General features: G+C 37.5%; 1 protein-coding gene across 1 annotated transcript in view; it reads right to left on the minus strand.

Moving 5' to 3' along the window:
• Positions 1 to 18944, minus strand: part of ARHGAP5 (Rho GTPase activating protein 5) — a 104492-nt gene extending 85548 nt beyond the window's left edge. The window contains exon 1 of the mRNA XM_043489627.1: positions 18773 to 18944. The gene's annotated coding sequence lies outside the window, so the exon portion shown is untranslated. The remainder of the gene's footprint in view (positions 1 to 18772) is intronic.
• Positions 18945 to 19179: the final 235 nt, after the last annotated feature.

The raw sequence follows: 19179 nt of genomic DNA on the forward strand, positions 1-19179 counted from the left end.
TTCAAATTTTAATAAATAGATAGGAAAAAGGACACTATGTCATGGTTCCCAAACTTTTCATAGTCATTTCAAAATTTTTCAATGGCTTCCACATGATACTTTGTGTTTTAAGAATCTGTTGATGAGACAAATACAAAATGACAACAGCAAAAAGCTGTCATGAATTTTCTTATTATTAAAAACGAATGTACCTTGTTAAGCTCCGTGGCATTTATATACATTTGAAAAAATTGTACCTGTGGGACACTGTATGTTAAGTTTCCAGACACTGTTTGGTATGCACGTTCAAAGGGCCCAAGAAAAGTCAGCCCTCAGAGGAAAATAACAATTGGAGCTAAGGAGATCTGGATCTGCAGTCACTCCTTGAAAACATGACCAGATGTCTTTTTCTTTCTGAACCTAACTTTCTAATCTATAAAATAAGGAGGCTGGACTAGCAGCTCTTTAAGAATCCTTTGAGCTTTAAAACTTCTTTGATTATATCAGATTCTTTATTTAGCAACCATATGCAACTGGATTTAAATGTCATATGTGGCTGTAAATGTCAACGTATGGCAATATTAATATGGCTTTTCATGCTAGGGAAGTTGTTCTTATCAAGAATTTCTCAATATTCTCAAACACTTACGTTTAGTAAACCCATTATAAATATAAAGCATGCCTACTTCTCAGACATTGCTTTATTTTTTATATTCATTTAGTCAAACAATCTTAAAAATTAGATTTAAAACATATTTATCCATATATTAGAGACAGAAACATTGAACTCTGTCCAAAGAGTTACACAGTAAGTCAGTGACATAGTTTGAAACAGAGTTGTCATTAGAAGATAAGTACGGCAAAGAATGCTAAAAGTATCTGTTAATGCTCTTTTCACAGTAATGAGTAAGTTATTGAAATAATCACTGTAGGAGATTATCTTCTCCAAAATTATCACTATCCTAATTGCTGATGACTATTAACTCAGTTTTTTCTAGTTTGTGCTATTTGATTATAATTGATTAAAAGACTGTAAAGCTACTGTATCAGGGTTTGTGTATGCTTTTTAAATGTTGACGTTAAACTATACCTTAAAATATTTATGTTAATATTATTATTAATGTAAATAGTATTTAAGGAAAATTTGAGAGTGAATGAATTAGTGAAATAGTAATAAGTGCTGTTCTTAGTAAATTTTGGCAAATGATTATAATTTTTAATTTTAAAATATCAAATCACATTTTAATTTTAATGTCTATAGATCTATATAATGTTTACTTTTCTTCAATAATATGATTTGAACATTATCTTTAGCATTTACTTTACTCTTCTGACCATGTTTTTCCTAAAGTGAGTATATATACAAAATTAGTATGGCTTTATACACAAACACATGATAGATATTTACATGCCAAGCACAAAATTCCTCTTAATCATTTTGAATTCTTAGTGGATATTTTAGATAGTCACAGGAATACACTTTTATTCATAACTGTTCCATCATTTCAAAGCTTAATTATAGGAAATATTTTAAAATACTGGGAGCCTAGAAATAGATAGATATTTACTCCAATAACTTGGGATGGCTAATGTTTCCAGAACAACCGTATACCTACCTTACTGGGAAGAGTAGCTTCTAATTTAGAGCAACACCCATCAGCAGATGAATGGATAAGGAAGCTGTGGTACATATACACCATGGAATATTACTCAGCCATTAAAAAGAATTCATTTGAACCAGTCCTAATGAGATGGATGAAGCTGGAGCCCATTATACAGAGGGAAGTAAGCCAGAAAGATAAAGAACATTACAGCATACTAACACATATATATGGAATTTAGAAAGGTGATAACGATAACCCTATATGCAAAACAGAAAAAGAGACACAGAAATACAGAACAGACTTTTGAACTTTGTGGGAGAATGTGAGGGTGGGATATTTCAAAAGAACAGCATGTATACTATCTATGGTGAAACAGATCACCAGCCCAGGTGGGATGCATGAGACAAGTGCTCCGGCCTGGTGCACTGGGAAGACCCAGAGGAATCGGGTGGAGAGGGAGGTGGGAGGGGGGATAGGGATTGGGAATACATGTAAATCCATGGCTGATTCATATCAATGAAAAAAACAAAACAACAACAACAAAAAAAAATTTAGAGCAACAGAACTACTGTCCAGGACAAACCAATACCAGTTTGAAGAGGATTTAGTATGCTTACATTTCACCCAGGTATAAAAAATTATATTGAGTAAAATCTAAGGAGTCATGTCAAGATAAGCATGATAGTTTCAGCAATTGAGTTGGCAGCAAAAAGGAGAAAAATAGAGCCTAAAACAGAAGGATGTTAAACCCAGAAAACTTCTATAGAGCTAGGGAATGAGGCATTGAAACTTTTGTTACCACGACTCTTCTTTTCATCCTTCTCATCCCTGAATGAAGTAGGTAACTGGGCCACACTGCAGGCTCCTATCAGGGGTTGAGGCCCCTTCCAAAATTCTGCTGAGTGCATATAGATGCATTCATGGGAACTAATTCTCCCACCAAGCTCTGCACCCTAATTAAGCACTTGCAAATTCTACGCTGCTGAGCAGTGTCTTCATGAAGCTTTCCAAGGTTGCTTGGCAAGAAAAAGATCTTTCTCAAAAATATACTGATTAAGGAACGGTTCAGATACAAACTGCAAAGTGCTGCACGAGGTAGGATCAGAAGCAACTGGTCAGAAGCTCACAAGGGTACGTATACTAGGTCCTTGACTAGCCACTGCATGATGGGAGGACACAAAATGGGCATCTAAACACAGACACATAAAATATTGAGAAATGCCAGCACAGTTTCATGGCTAAAACACAGTTCAGAAATTAATTTCAGCTTTACATAATCACACAGGAAGTAATTAAATGAAACAAGACAACCTGCTTGTTCAGAAATTAATTTCTATGCTAATCTTGAACCCAAAATTTTGCTAATCCTGTTTCACTTTAATCACATTTTCAAAAGCCTACACTCTTTACCATGTTTCCCAAACGCCACTGTTTTTCACAGTGTGTTCTGTTTTGATACAGGTCTTGTCATCTTTGCCCTCATCCGACAAATTTTTAAAAAGGCAATCTAAACACAATCCTACACAAAGTTTGGAATGTTTCTTGGTACAAACGCCCCTGAAAATTTCAAACTTTTCTAGGCCATTTTGGCCCAGTCTAAGTGATCAGAGGTTTCTACAAGAAAGCTCTCAAATCCTTTCCATGGGCTAAGTAAGAATCCAGCAAATTACCAAATGATGGATGAACAATAGCTATTGTGATGCCTTTCGGCACACTGGAAGTCACTCAGTTGTGTCTGACTCTTTGTGACCCCATGGATTACACAGTCCACGGAATTCCCCAGGCCAGAATACTGGAGTGGGTACCCTTTCCCTTCTCCATGGGATCTTCCCAGCCCAGGGATTGAACCCAGGTTTCCCGCATTGCAAGCAGATTCTCTACCAGCTGAGCCACAAGGGAAGCCCAAGAATACTGGAATAGGTATCCCTTCTCCAGGGGATCTTCTCGACCCAGGAATCAAACCAGGGTCTCCTGCATTGCAGGCAGATTCTCTACCAGCTGAGCTACCAGGAAAACAAACACCAAATCATGCACTAGTCATTTTCCAAAGTAAGTGATTATCATCGCTACAAAAAACACTGGAAAGCATCTAAGTAAAATGACTATAGCTTTTATGGACTCATACCCCATCTATCTTCCTCTAGATTGAAATATATTTATGACATCTAAGGACCGTTTGTCCAACTGGTTTATTCACTCAATTGTTCATTTGTCCATTCATTTAACCAACATATACAGAGTGCTGGATGTTGTGCTTGGTGCTGGAGACATGAAGATAAAGATAAATCTATTCTCACTGTTTAACAGGAGAGAGAAATGGGAGAACAATATTGGATTATAGTGATAAGTATGTTAGAAGAATGCTCTCCACTGGGAAGGAGGGTGTACCAAAGAAGGCTCCCATCACCAAGGAGATGGTAAACAACCAGAGTCTGAATCAGGAAGAGGAGCTGCAAGAGTGAATAGAGTAAAAACTAAACTAGTGTTTTAAAAAACTAAAAAAGTGAAATTCAGTAGGAATCATTTGGAAAGACAGGTGACCTGTGATTACCCTAGAGTGCAGCTCAGTTTTATTGCTTCAGGGCAAGAGAGAGAAGTCCATAGTCTCCAAGGACTCCTTTTCCACTTCACAATTTTTTGATTTTGACGCTGTGGTACAAACTAAGCAATAAAATGATATAGAAAATCATTCCACTTGTGACCATAGCAGTCAGAACAGATGGAGAAGGGTACCAGGAGAATGTAGGAGAGAGTCCAGGATGCATGACCAAACAGTCCTCAAACACCATCATCCAATAATCTCCCAAAATCTCTATGGCCCTAATTCCTCAATCCTCTATGAGCATCATTCGTAACTTCCCATTTGAGGGGCTGTGATATATCCCCATTCTTAGAAATCTCTGTGACCTTTTAAAAAGATAGCTCAAAACATGACCTGCCAAACTGTAGCCTACATTTCTTATTTTCTTTTCTTCTTTTTTTTTTACATTTCTTATTTTCAACACTTAAAATATCAGTGTTCTTAGATTCTTTCCTTTCTGCAATATGAAAGAAATAATGAAAACATTTGTTCTGTCCCAAACTAAAATAAAAACAGAAAATATATAAATTTAGCAGCAGTAATTCTATAGGGCTTCAGTAGAATGGGACTGCAATTGTATAATCTAATGAGAAGCACTTCACTCCATATTTATGTGCCCCCCTTCAAATCCATGCTGTGAGGAGGGGAGTAATTTCTTTTTAAGGAACTACCAGCCTGCAAAGAATCCACCTGCAATGCATGAGACATAGGAAATGTGGGTTTGATTCCTGGGTCAGGAAGGTGCATTGGAGGAGGAAAATTGCAACCCTCTCCAATATTCTTCCTGAAAAATTCCATGGATAGAGGAACCTGGTGGGCTACAGTCCAAAGGATCACAACTGAGTGACTAAGCACACACCTATATAAGTGATTAAACTACTCTTGGATGTGGCATAAGATAAATAAATAAGATAAAACAAATTGAACTCAACTTTAAGAGAAACTTTGTTATGGTGAAGACCCAACATTAAGACATCATTAAAGCTTCCTGATTAAATTAACATAAGAGGCACAATCTTTCCATTTCCCTTTCTGTTTAAGAAGCTGAAGCTTCTTTATACTAACATTTCAATGTGTCTGAAGGATTAGTTAAACCAGAGTAGATTCATAATCTTGTATAAAACAGGGAAGAAAAACCAGATAGCAATGATTACTAAATGTTGCAACAGACTATTCTACGTGGCACTCAAAAAAATGGTGTGCCCTTTAACACAGCAATTCTTCTAGGACTCTGACTCATGGAAAGATAGACAAGAATGTCAACTGATGTACTATTTGTATTGTAAAAGAGGGAAAACAAATCTATTTTGATTAAAAGAAGATAGATAAATCAATTACATTAGAACAATGATATGGGATATTATGTAACCATTAGAATGAGATGCATTTATATGTGCTAGCATGAAAAGATCTCTAAGATATTAAATGAAAAAAGCATGTCACTTAATTTTGTATCTATATCTATATATAAAACTACATTCCATTTATGTGAAAAATTTGTGTGTACATATATGTACATATATCTATACATTTAATGTATGGGAAGGAAAGATGTGTACCTGCGGAAGAAAGTGGATGGGTTGCAAGGGAGGCAGGGTAAAGGATACGGTAAAGAGGAATTTGTTACCTCTTATACTTTCATGTTGTTTACATTTTATGATTAAAACTTTCTTAAATAGTCAAAAGCAAATTATATGCATCAACTGTCAACTGAGGGTAAAGAACAGTAACAGGAACAAAAAACCTAAAATAAAGTTAGAGGCCATAGCACATACTAGAGAAGGTGTACCAAAGTCTATTCGAAAAGACTGAAAACTATCTTAGCAGCAGATTTTTTTTTTCAGATAAGGTATTTTCAAACAGTGAATTATGTAACCCCAAAGAATAACATCTCTGATTAGTATGCACTGCAACTTTATACCATATAGATTGTATCATTTTGTAATGTGTCAAGCACATCACTATAAAGGCACAAAACATATGCTTTTCACCTGTGATAAATCACCATGACTAGGTCACAGAATGAGCAGACAGCAGGCTGTAGACTTTTCTAAGTACCACAGAAGAGCCCTGAAACATAGTGACACTTTTCTCATTTTGCTGGCATAAGTGACACATGTCATCAAAATCACAGCCCATCTCACATTTGTTACACTTTCGCCAAGCAATTTTCATTCAGTAATGCTTGTTCATGTACATTGGCATAAAACAAAAGGAGGTATATATTTATTTTTTATTTCAAAAGTATAAAGTTGTATTCAAGTATTTTTATAATGCTGGTAATTTCTTAGACTTATTAGAATTAACATGATAAAATATAAATATTTAAAAAACAATAATTTGAATAATTATATAGGGGTTTTTGTTCCATGGTACTCAACTCTACCTAGTTAGTATTTAGTTCTATTTATTCCTCATCTTCTCCTAACTTTCTTCCTTCTTTTTCTCCTCCCATCCTTTCTTCATGGCTTCCATAATTACATATTCAACACCTCTTATGTATTAAGCAGTGTGCTAGGTGTTGGGAATCCAAAGATGAGTATGACATAATTTCTGCCATGAATGAATTTACAGTATAGTGAGGTAAGCAGGTTAGACTGAACAAAACATGATGCTGTAACAAAATCCTGATGAAAAAGAAAAGAACATTTATTGGGCATCTACTACGTGCAAAGTGCCATGTTAGATGTTTTATCTACATTATTCCTTTAACCTTCATATTTAACCTTCTTACCTTCCTGCAGGTATTTTTACTTTCTTTTTGCAAATGAGAAATTGAATTGCAGAAAAATGAAATAATGTTAAAAATCTCAAAGCATCTAAGAGATCAACAGCAGTGCTGTTAATATGGTAAATTATAAATGTGGCTTCATTAACTCACTTGTTAATACCTGCCCCTGAACTAGAAACCAAAAATCTTGCCACCCACTGCCAAAGCTCACTTTTAGTTAGAAAGAAATAGGCTGCTATGTTTCAACAGTGAAACTTGGCATATGTTTTGAACAACTGAGTTTCAACTTTAAGTATAAGATGACATTATCATTCTATCAACAATTAATTTAAAAAGAATTGACAATTGGGAGAGTGATTTTTTCTGAAAACAAAAGTATTGACACTATATACAGAAAATAGAGTACTCTAGAAATGCTGTTGAATGATTTATCTGACCTCCATCTTACTAAGTTTCCTTAATTTCACAGTTTAAATGCATTCTTAATTTTTCTTCTCTTTTTGAAGGACAGTATTGGATCAGTTTCTATAACCAAGACATATCTAGAAAACTTAAAGCTTTTGGGAGGAGAGGAGGAAGCAGGCATTTTATAGCTGGTAAAAGTGAAGATCCAAGTATTAACTGAAGGTTGAAAGAAAGGTTAACTAATGAGCCTTCCTCATAAATACAGTTTAACACTTTCTGTTCTCTTTGTTAATAGAGATGAAAAGTAGAGTGTTTGCTTCCTCCTTTCCTTCCAGCAAACATATATTAAATACTGTGATCCAGACTTTGTGCTAGGTACTGGGGATACAAAAATGAAGTAACACACAGTCTATCAGGGATCTTGTTAGGCCCTGTAAATACCACATTCTAGGCCCTGTATTGGGCTTCCCAGGTGGAGCCAGTGGTAAAGAACGCACCTGCCAGCGCAGGAGACATAAGAGACATGGGTTCAATCCCTGTGTCAGGAAGATCCCTTGGAGAAGGACGTGGCAACCCACTTCAGTATTCTTGCCTGGAGAATCCCATGGACAGAGGAGCCTGGTGAGCTACAGTCCACAGACTCACAAAGAGTCAGACAGGACTGAAGACAATTAGCATGTACACACAGGCAGTGTATTATGTGCTTTAGATGGGTTATCTCATTTAATGCTTACAATAACTCTGTCTGATAGGTAGTAATATTGTCTCCATTTTGCAAATGAAAACAAAACTAATGACAGTCACATATCCAGAAAGAAGCATTGCTAAATGAGTTTGAATTTTAATTACTATATGACACTGCTAAAATAAAGACAACCAGAGAACTGTGGGAGCCAGAAAGGTATAAAAGGGAGTGACCAGCTTGGCTTCAGGCAGTCCAGAGAGGCTTTTTAGAGGAGATAATATTTGAGCTTTACCTTGAAAGAAGAGATAGTAGATATATAGTGGGTGGACGGGTATTTTAGGCTGAGTGAAAAATTAAATTTTAATTGTGTGTGTATACACATACATGTATATAAAGGAATAGGGGTGTAAAAAAAGCAGGGCAAGATTGAAGAAGCAGTTCAGGGCCTTCAAGAAATGAGCCAACAGACGTAAAGCTAGATGAGGAAGGTTTGTATGTTTCAAGAAGGAACTTAGGCTTTATCCTGAAAATAGCAGAAAATTAAGAAAATGGAATAAAAGATTGTGTGTATGTGTAAGATAATGCCTGTGGCAATGAAGAGAGTGGGCTGAAAGTACTATGTCTAAGTGTAACTGCAACAGTCTATGAGAGAAGGAAGGGGCTATCCTGAGGCTCTGTGTGATAATGTGGTTTATAATAAGGAATACATATCTGGTCTTCATTCCTAGTCCCTGACACAGGGCTCCTAAAACTTGTATAAATTTCTAAGTGATAAGAGCACTAGAAGCATCTTTTGATCTAGTGCAGTGACTGGGTAGGCTCCTAGATGGAGGCCGATCATCAGAAAGACCAAACCACGACCAGAAATTTTAGTCCTGCCCCCACATCGACTTCTCTAGAGAGGGGAGAGGGACTAGAAATGGAGTAGTACTTGATCAGGCCTACATGAGGAAGCTTCCATAAAATCCCAATAGCATGGGACTCAGAGAACTTCCGGGTTAGTGAACACGTCCACACTGGGAGGGTGATGCACCCCAACTCCACAGGGTCCTGCACTTGGGACCCTCCCTGACTTCCCCCTATGTATCTCCTCATCTGGCTGTTCACCTGTATCCTTTAATAAACTGGTAAGTGTTTTCCCGAGTTCTTTGAGCCTCTCTAGCAAATTAATCAAGCCCAAGATAGGGGTAGTGGGAACCTCTGATTCATAGTCGAGCCAGACCAGAAGTTGGGGACCAACTAACTACTCGTGATTGGCGTCTGAAATGAGGTGAGAGCTGTCTTGTGGGACTGAACCCTTAACCTTCAGGATCTGACACTATCTCCAAGTAGATAATGCCAGAATTGAGTTAAATTGCATGTTGCACAGCTGGTGTCACAGAGAATTGCTTGTTGTGGGGAAAAACACTCCATGCATTTGGTGGCCAGAAGTGAAGTGTTACGTGTGAACACAAAGGCGAAACACACAAGAGGAAATACTGTTCATTTTTTTTCTTAATTTACTCTAGTTCTGCAGATGTCTATGTATCCAAGCAGCCTATCTTGTGCAGCATGCTGAGAGGGGTTAAAAAGAGCTGGTAATAAGGGAAGTAAGCATGTGTACACCTTGTGTGTATGCTCAGCTGTGTCCAACTCTTTGTGACCCCATGGACTGTAGCCGGCCAGGCTCCTCTGTCTATGTGATTTTTTCAGGCAAGAATACTAGAGTGGGTTGCCATTTCTTCCTCTAGGGATCTTCCCAACCCAGGAATTGAACCTGTGTCTCCTGCATCGGCAGGAGTATTTTTTAGCACTGAGCTACTTGGGAAGCCCCCATGTACACACCTTACATGTCATGCTATTGTGTTAAGCATTTTTACGTGTATTATTCACTTAATCCTCATCACAACCCTAGGAACTTATTTCTTTCTCTATTTTGTGGAGGAGATTTCTGATTATTAAGAAAGTTATCTAAGATCATACAGGTGACCACTAGTGGAGCTATAATTCAAACCACTCAAGCCTATCTTCCTCCAAAGCTTATGGCCTTTCACAGAGGACACACTCAAGGACATGACAATCTATTCAATGGTTCCATTCATTCTAGTTGGCCTTCAATGAATTTAAATAAAGTACCTTTGAGAGCCAAAATGTTAAAGCAGCAAAGATGACAAAATAAAGATCACAGAGCAAATCTATAAAATAAGACCTAGTAAGGGGCTTCATTTAAAAGTACACTGTATATATCACATTTGTGGGCATACTGCCATTCACCTAAAAGGGAAATTTCTAGAGATGCATGTATCATTTGCATTTGTGGTTTTGGAAACTTCCCAGAAAACCATGCTCTGAATAAAAGGAGACGGTATTGAGGTAAAAACTATATGTAGCTTTGCCTAGCAACCTAACTTCCAGAATCAAGGTTATTACTAAAATGATTTTGAGTAGGCTTTGTGTATTTAGATATATATATATGTGAACACACACACACAAACACATACACGGTGTCGTTTTAGAGAAACCAGGCTAGCTGCTGCCCTTAGAACCTCTTTGTAAGTTGCATTCCTGTGACTAAATGGCCTTGATACCATATTAAACTAAGCTTTCACATTGCTATAGCAAAGTGCCATTATACTTTTATTATCATTCACTAAGTTTACAAATGGATTGGGAATGATAATCCATATGGTATAAGTGCTATATCAATGTTAGTTGCTGCTGTTGCTGTTATTCTTCATTACTGTTATTCTTCATTATTATCATTCCTATTTTTCCAACCTAACCAATCATCAACATTAATAGTATCAGGGGTAGACCCTAAAACTTTGGAGGGTCTAGCATAGCATGAATCTCATATGCCTTTGACCAAAGAAGCACCTTTTTTCTGAGAAGGATACTCTAGATTATGAGACTGACTCAAACAAACCAATCATCATTTCATAATTTCCCTCTTCAATTTCGCCCCCATTCTTCTGGCACCTCTGTCCATGGGGATTTCCCAGGCAAGAATACTGGAGAGTGTTGCCACTTCCTCCTTCAGGGGATTTTCCCAACCCAGGGATTGAACTCATGTCTTCTGTGTCTATTGGCAGCTGGATTCTTTACCACTGAGCCACCTACTTACCCATAAAAAAGAATGAAATAATGCCATTTGCAGCAACAAGGATGGAACTAGAGATAACATATTAGGTGAAGTAAGTCAGAAAAAGACAAATATTATTTCATATCACTTATATGTGGAATCTACAATATGACACAAAGAAACTTATCTACAAAATACAATAGTCTCATAAACAGAGAACAGACTTGTGGTTGCTAGAAGGAAAGGCGGGTACAGGAGGGATGGGCAGAGAGTTAGGGATTAACAGATGCAAACTATTATATACTATAAGATAGATAAACAACAAAGTCCTACTATATAGCACAGGGAGCCATATTCAATAGCCTGTGATAAACCAAAATGGAAAAGAATATGAAAAAGAAGGCATAGGCTGGCCAAAAAGTTCACTCAGATTTTCCTGTAAGATGTTACAAATGAACTTTTTGGCCAACTCAATTGAACTACTTTGCTGTACAGCAAAAATTAACACAATGTTATAAATCAACTACACCAATAAAATAATTTAAAATTAAAGCAATAAAATAAATTTTAAAAATGTCAAACCTCAGGGATAAATCAGGAGCTTGGCATGAACACACACACACTACTGCATATAAGATAGATAACTAACAAGGACCCACTGTACACTCTATTCAATATTCTGTGATAACCTATATGGGAAAAGCATCTAAAAAAGAATGAATATATGTATGTGTATAACTGAGTCAATTTGTTGTACACCTGAAACTAACACAACACTGCTCCAATAAAATTTTAAAAAGGAACTAATTAAAAACAAAAAACAAGGGACTTCCTGATGCAGGCAACACCGGTTTCATCCCTGGGTCTGGGAAGACTCCACATGCCGCAGAGCAACTAAGGCCACAATTACTGAGTCAATAGACTGCAACTACTGAAGCCTGGGAGCCCTGGAGTCCATGCTCTGCAACAAGAGAAGCCACCGCAATGAGAAGCCACCGCAATGAGAAGCCTAGGCACCGCAACTAGAGAAAGCCCACACACAGCAGTGAAGAGCCTGTGCGCCACAATGAAGACCCAGTGCAGCCAAAAAAAGAAAGAAAAGAAAACCCCAAAATCCAAGCCCCTCCCCAAGCCCTCCCCCCACAATATCTACCCTCAAGAAGATGCTATTCTTGTGGACCACTCATGCCACACCTCTCACCCACATTATCCATCCATCCAGGGCCAGTATCGGATACCCTGTCAGGACACAGGACAGGCAATAGGTACAGAGTAGGGAGGAGAAAAGACTGGGCCTCCAGATAGCCACACCTCACCCTTGCCCTCCTGCCAGACTGACTATACATCAGCATGGTAGAGAGAAAATCTCCCTCCGCCCCCCAACTGCTACACTCACCTTTGTATGATGTTTTGGCTGGAAGCTCACAGTTAGTTCATGCAGCTAAGAGGTGGCTCTCCTTTCCAACCAGTAGACAGCTAACACTAAGAGCTTTTCATGAGGAAAAACATGAAGATTTGTAGGAACCGAGGGCATTTTACATGAAAACCTAGACTCCTCGCTGCATCGCTCTGTGCAAGCACCTTCTCTTCAGGTATAAGCTGTACTGAGCAGCTCTGCGATCTAGGATTCCGTCCACACGCCATCCACCTGTGCCATGCTAGAAGCGCGCATCAGCGGTGCCTGAAGGGCATGACCAGGAGATTGAATTTGACCTACTTCATACTCGGGTTCCTGCTCTGTGGGATCTTAATGAGTTTCACTAAACCAAATCTTCTCGTTTCCCTAAAATGTAAGGAAGGACACAAAATTCAAATGATTCATATAGAAATATCCCTTTATCATGCAGTGTTGACAAAACTTTTCAAATGAGAGCATGTCAAGTAGATGACTACCACTTATCCATCACAAGAGCAGGAACAGAAACTATCTACAAAATAGAGAAACTCAGTTCTCAAAAAACTAAAAAATGTCACTTGGCCAGTGATTCAGCCTTTCTTTCAAACCAAACCTTTCGGTAAGAGTAACAACATATGAGGAAAATAGGTGTTTTGAATTGAATCTCTTATTTTCCCTTCCTCCTGGTGGAGGTAACTAACAGACAGTGAAATGGCCAAGAGGTAGGCAGGAAGCCACAGAGGATAGGAGGAGGAGTGAAGGACAGAAATAATCCATGGATGGTAGCTAGGTCTGAAACAATGTAGAATTCAGTGTATTTCTGCTTTACATGATAAAGGAAGAGACATGGAAAACAATAGTTATACTTGCTTAGGTAATGACAGTAATTAATAGATGCATGCCTCTACTATGCTAGGCCCAGTGCCTGCCAGGTATTTTATATCCATTATCTCTTAGCAATCCAAAAGGGTGGCAGAATTCTTATCTTAGAAAAGAAAAAATGGGAGACTCAGAGAGTTGTCTTGCCCAGACTCACATAGCCAAGTGGAAGAGCCTGGACTGGAACCTAAACTCAAGGCCCTTCCCTGTCACCCCAAGTCTCCTCTACACGACCCCTTAGAATCCACTGCAATATTTGATACAGTTCTCAAATGGAAATCTATTATATTGATAGTTTAAAACATTTTAAATAACATTCTAGTGAAACATGTAGAATATCATTAGGGTATGGAAAAATCACCTACAGAGCTTGTTTAAATTGAGTATTCCTGAGTTCTATCCCTGAAAGACTGAAATTCAGTAGGTCTGGGGTCTACTATCTAGACTCCAGGTCCAGGAATCTAGATTTTAAACAGGCATCCAAGTAATTAATATAGGTGATCATCAGATTATACTCTGAGACACAATGTCATTGACCCTACCTGAAATTTCTAATTCTCAATTTCCTATTCCCTTGCCTTGCCACTCACTTTGTTCTAAAATGTATGATGGATACATGCCAATGAGATTATAGTTTGGTGTTTCGGGAAAAAAATACAATACTGGTGGGAAGGCGCCTAAGTGCTTGGTGGAACTCTGTTGCTAACTAGTTGGGTAAACTCAAACAATTCCTTTGAATTGTTGGGGGCCTCTGCTTCTTTACAAATGAAGAGTTTCTAAAATCACACATCTATGACTTTATTTGGCTAAAGAAAGCCAATTTTTAAAATGAAAATGATCTCACATTTCAATGGTGAAATCTGATAAGCAGAGTCTACTTTCTCTATAAGTTTTATAATAACAACACAGTGCCTCTCAATATCATGGATCTGGGGAAACGGAATGGGAATCCAAAACTGGAAGTAAGTGCAAATTATATTTTAAAACCATTTGGTTGTTTGCTTAGCAACTGATTTCTTCAATTTTCTGATGGCTCAGCAGGTAAAGAATCTGCCTGCAATGCAGGAGATGCAGGTTTGATTCCTGGGTGGGGAAGAGTCCCTGGAGGAAGAAATGGCAACCCATTCCAGTATTCTTGCCTGAGAAAGCCGATGGACAGAGGATCCTGGGAGGCTACAGTCCAAAGGGTTGCAAAGAGTCGGACATGCCTGAGCACACCCACGCAATCAAGTAGTTATAACCATCCTAAGAATTCTTTTTGTATATATACAGTAGTCTCTTGAATGATACAAGTTAGAACTGTGCTGGTCCACTTACATGTGGATTTTTAAAAATAGTAAATACTATAATACTAAATGATCCTCAGTTGAATCTGTGGATACAAATGCATAGACATAGAGGGTCAACTTTAAAGTTACTAGAGGATTTTCCACTGAGTAGAAGACGGGGCCTTAAATCCCCATGCTGTTTGAGGGCAACTGTATTTCAAATCTTAGAAGGCAAGTTGTTGCAAATCATTCATTCTAGTTTTTGGTAGCATCTTGCAGTCCAATACAATTTTAATTCTTTAAGAGCTAAAGACACCCCTTGATTTACATTAACACACCCTTGGATACTCAAAACACAGGTTGAGAATCGCTGATTTATATCTTGTTTTTAAATGCCCAAATTTATTGAATGCTTAGTGTCCATGGAGATAAACCTAAGAAGTGAAATAAGTTATACAAGTGAAGCCACAAGTTACAAAAGAGAAGGAAGACCATGGTGAAAGACCTATGGTTCCAAGTCAATGAGGAAAATCATGAAGCAAACTTGCTTGCTTTCAGAAAATTGTGTTTATTTACCTTGAAATATTCCTCTCAGCTCTGTGACTGATTAACACCTTCCTAAGGCACTAATTTTCTTGTTCAAACAGCCTAGTCTAGCAGCAGCTTTGGTTACAGAAAGAAACGAAGAAACGATACTATGTATTATTACGTGGGAAATCTGAATCATCAGAAACAAAAGAAACAATTCACTCAATTATGAACTAAGTTGAAATGCACTACTTACAGCAATGTTGAGGGAGACATTAATTTCACATTTAGATAGTGTGCAATATTTTCTCCAGCATTTTGCAGTATAATTTAACAACTCTTATTTAAAAAGGAACTTTTCAACTCAATTGATGCTAGTTTTATCTCTGAAGCTTTCAATTATACACATTCCCAAAAGCATCATATTAAGTAAACTCAATGCATTCATAATCTTACATAGCCAGTGTAGCATAGTACAGGCACTTAGGGAAGTGTACTAAGATTATTTTGCATGTATCATAAAGATAAATATATGTTCTCAATCTATTTTCTAGATATTTCCTAAGCCAGATCTTAGAGAGTTCAGAAATTGACTTTGACTTCTTCAGTTTATGATTTTGCAGCATCCAAGAAAGACAAAATGTTTGCTGCTGCAGCTAAGCAGTATAATATTGCTACAGTCTATTTATTTGTATTGCAAGGTAAGCTCACAAGTTAAAATGAAAAGGTTACATTTTTAGGTCAAGAATTCTAAGAAAAACAAATTTTTATACTCCATACTAATCTTTAATAACATTCATGAATGCTATGCCCTAAAAAACCAAAGTAACTATTTTTTATGGCTTAGAAAAAATTCCAGCCAATAACCTCTAATCCACCAATAACCCAAAATATGAACTCCAGAACCAAACCCCTGACAAACCAGCAAAGACCAGGAGGGCAGCAGGCTATATAGGTGCTCAAGCACCTTCTCCCTTCACACTGTACTGCATCTTCAAAACTGAAGAAACAGTTCTGTGAGCCAAAAAGGGGCTGGTGGAACTACAGAGCTCTCTCTACTTAGAAAAATGAGAAGAGTATGTCCCCAGTGGACCAGAAACTTCTGTTATCATGATGTTCAAAATCACTGGGATGCTACTTGGCCTGCAAATTTTGCATTTGCCTAATTTTTTAGAGGTTTTGTGCTCACTTAAAAAACTTCGGGTGTAATTGTGGTCTAAGGATACTCTATCAGTGCTGAGGGGAAACCTAGAGAGCAGGACTTTGTTGCAATGTGTCTGTATTATATCCAAAGGATACATAACTTTTTCTAGAATTGTTGTTTAGGCATTCAGAATTTGGGTAGGCTAAATCATTCTCAATAGTGATTCTGAATAATCCTTGTGTCTGAAATGCCAGATGGAGGAATATCAAGGTAGATGAAATGAATTAATAATAAAGGCAGCTAAAATTTATCAAGCGTTTGACATGAATGATTTTGGTTAATTCTTACAGTGATCCTCTGAGGTACATATAATTATATATTCCATTTTACAAATAAGGAAACTGAGATCTAGGGAAGTTAAGCAACTGGCTTAAGGATTCAGAGCTGGTAATGAAAGGATGAGAATTTAACCCAGGCAACTGGGTTCCATATCTGACATATTTAAAAGATGTGCTATATGGCCTTCCAGAAGGCCTCGTTTGCTTCCAGGAAGTCCAACTGCACAATGGTTAGCCTGTCTCTGCTTACCTGCCATTAGTTGCCAAGGAAATGAGACAATCCCTAAGGTGAGCAGCATAAAATGTTCAAATGAGAGTTAAATAAGGAACTTGTGTTTTTATTTAAGCTACATTGTGCTGTATGAAAGGTAATTTACATCATTCATTACTTTAGAACCATACCACTAATTTTGGAATGTCAGACTAGCATGGAAGCCCTATCTAATCTATCATTTGTTTCAACAGGAATTTTCTGACACCGAGGATACAACCGTTCAGGGGCATGGAATTACAGCCTCTGTGAACATATTCCAAGTTAAAAAAGTTCTTTGCCAAAGGATGGGGAAAAGGGGGCAACTATGTAGAATTTGAGGGAAATGACCATAAAACAGATGGAATTGACTGAGAAAATCTCATTGCCTTGAGGTTCATGGAAGAAACTTGTTGCCAACACTGGGCCCCTGGGATGTCCCTCTAGAACCTTGTGAGCAATGGGCTTTTATACTTATAAAAACTCTAGGGACCTTACCTCCAGGGACCTCACCTCCAGGGACCAGGGGGTTCCTCAGCTCCAAGAGAGATGCTAAGAAATTCCAAGAAGCCGGTGCAGTTCCTAACAACTTTGTGTGCACAGCTAAATAGTGCATACTATTTTCTTCCCTACCTCTTTTATTCTTACTTGTGTGTGTTGGGGGCAGGGGGAGGGGTTGGTGGTCTCTGTGTTATCTGTATTCATAGAAATCACCATGCCTTTATGAAGTGACAATGACCAAATTCTCTTTTCATCAATTCATTCAAAGTTTCTGGTCAAAATAGACAAAGAAATAACTAGAAAAGGTTGGAAAGGATAAGAAGGTTTTTTAGTAAATTTAAAATACAGTGTTTCCCTGAAGTACTAGTGCCTTTTCAAAAGGCAGTCTCCTAATTTGTAATCACACTCTTTTACTATTTATATCCAAATTCATTCCATATTTCATGACATTTTATTATGTAAACATTTTATTTCCTTATCTGGCATTGGTTATTTTTGAACCTGTGGTCAGATAAGAAGGCTGGTTAGATGGTACTTTCAATTTAAACGGCTTTTTATGCCATTAAAAGGAATGTTTGCTCTGTCTAAGAAGAGCATTGACTGTAAAAGTCACAAGCTTCAGACCATTTCCTGTGGGATTTTTCCACTGTCCTTCCAATTAGCCAGTCAATGTGATGTTTCTCTAAACATGATCATTTATTTTTCTCTGGAGGGTTACCTTCCATCCCATTCAAGAAAGATGATCCTGGAAAATAAGGACAGCTTTCTACACACCCTCAGCACAGTATTACGATTAACTGCAGCCTAACATAATAAATGACAAAAGGAAAAAGTATTCAGTTTCCTTACTCTTCTCATATAAAAAAGCATTTGTTGCAGTTTGAGTCCCAGCCAACTTGCATTGTTTAGACAATAATTAGTCGAATTATACCAATCACCAACAATCACCACAGACATTATATAATTGCAATTTAGACCAATGACCTTGGACTTATGAAAACAGAACGTGGGATATTTAATTGCATAATGTGGCACTACAATTCTATATCTATAAACTCCAGGTTTTTATATTAGCTAATTGATTTATAATACCCTGTACCTAAACATTTCTGAAAATGACAAAACTATGTGAGTTCCACAAGATAACCAAATAACATTTATTTCAAACAAACAGATCCATATTAAAAATGAGACTTCCACTCTCCTATAAATAATGACTTCATGTACTTCAGAAATTTGAAGGGACTTTGCAACAAACAGTTTAAATTGAACTGTTTCAGACAATTGGACTAGTTTAAATTATTGAAGGATGAAAACAAATCAACATCTTTTATAATCAGAGAAATTCTGAATCTGTTCAATACTCACTGTCAGTAGAGTTCACCTTAAGAAACAGAATGGGTTGTACACACAAAAACAAACCTCAAGTTGGAAGCTTCACATCAACTGAATGATGAATAAAAGACTCTTCCAGCACAGTAGGCAAATTTCCCCTTTAATAAGCAGCCAGGAAAAAGCAATATTTCAATGTTTGCTCTCCTTCCTCTGAGAGAGAGGGTTTCACTATGACTTATTTTACTTCCTTTTTATTCTGTCCTATTTTCTTGGCTCTCACAGACAGCTCCAGTAGCAACATGACAATACCACTTTGCACTTGCCGAAAGCGCCTTTTCTCTAAAACTCTCAGCTGTGGTCTATGCGAGGAGAGTGTAAAACAGGGGAAATGATGCAAACATTGAAGTTCATCCTCTCGTGCAAACATTTTGAGAGACTCAGACTCATTTGAACTCCAGCCTGGGAAAGAAGGACACCAGTGAAAACCTAACTCC

The sequence above is a fragment of the Cervus canadensis genome, chromosome 17 (genome assembly GCF_019320065.1).
Source record: "Cervus canadensis isolate Bull #8, Minnesota chromosome 17, ASM1932006v1, whole genome shotgun sequence".
Lineage (NCBI taxonomy): Eukaryota > Metazoa > Chordata > Mammalia > Artiodactyla > Cervidae > Cervus > Cervus canadensis.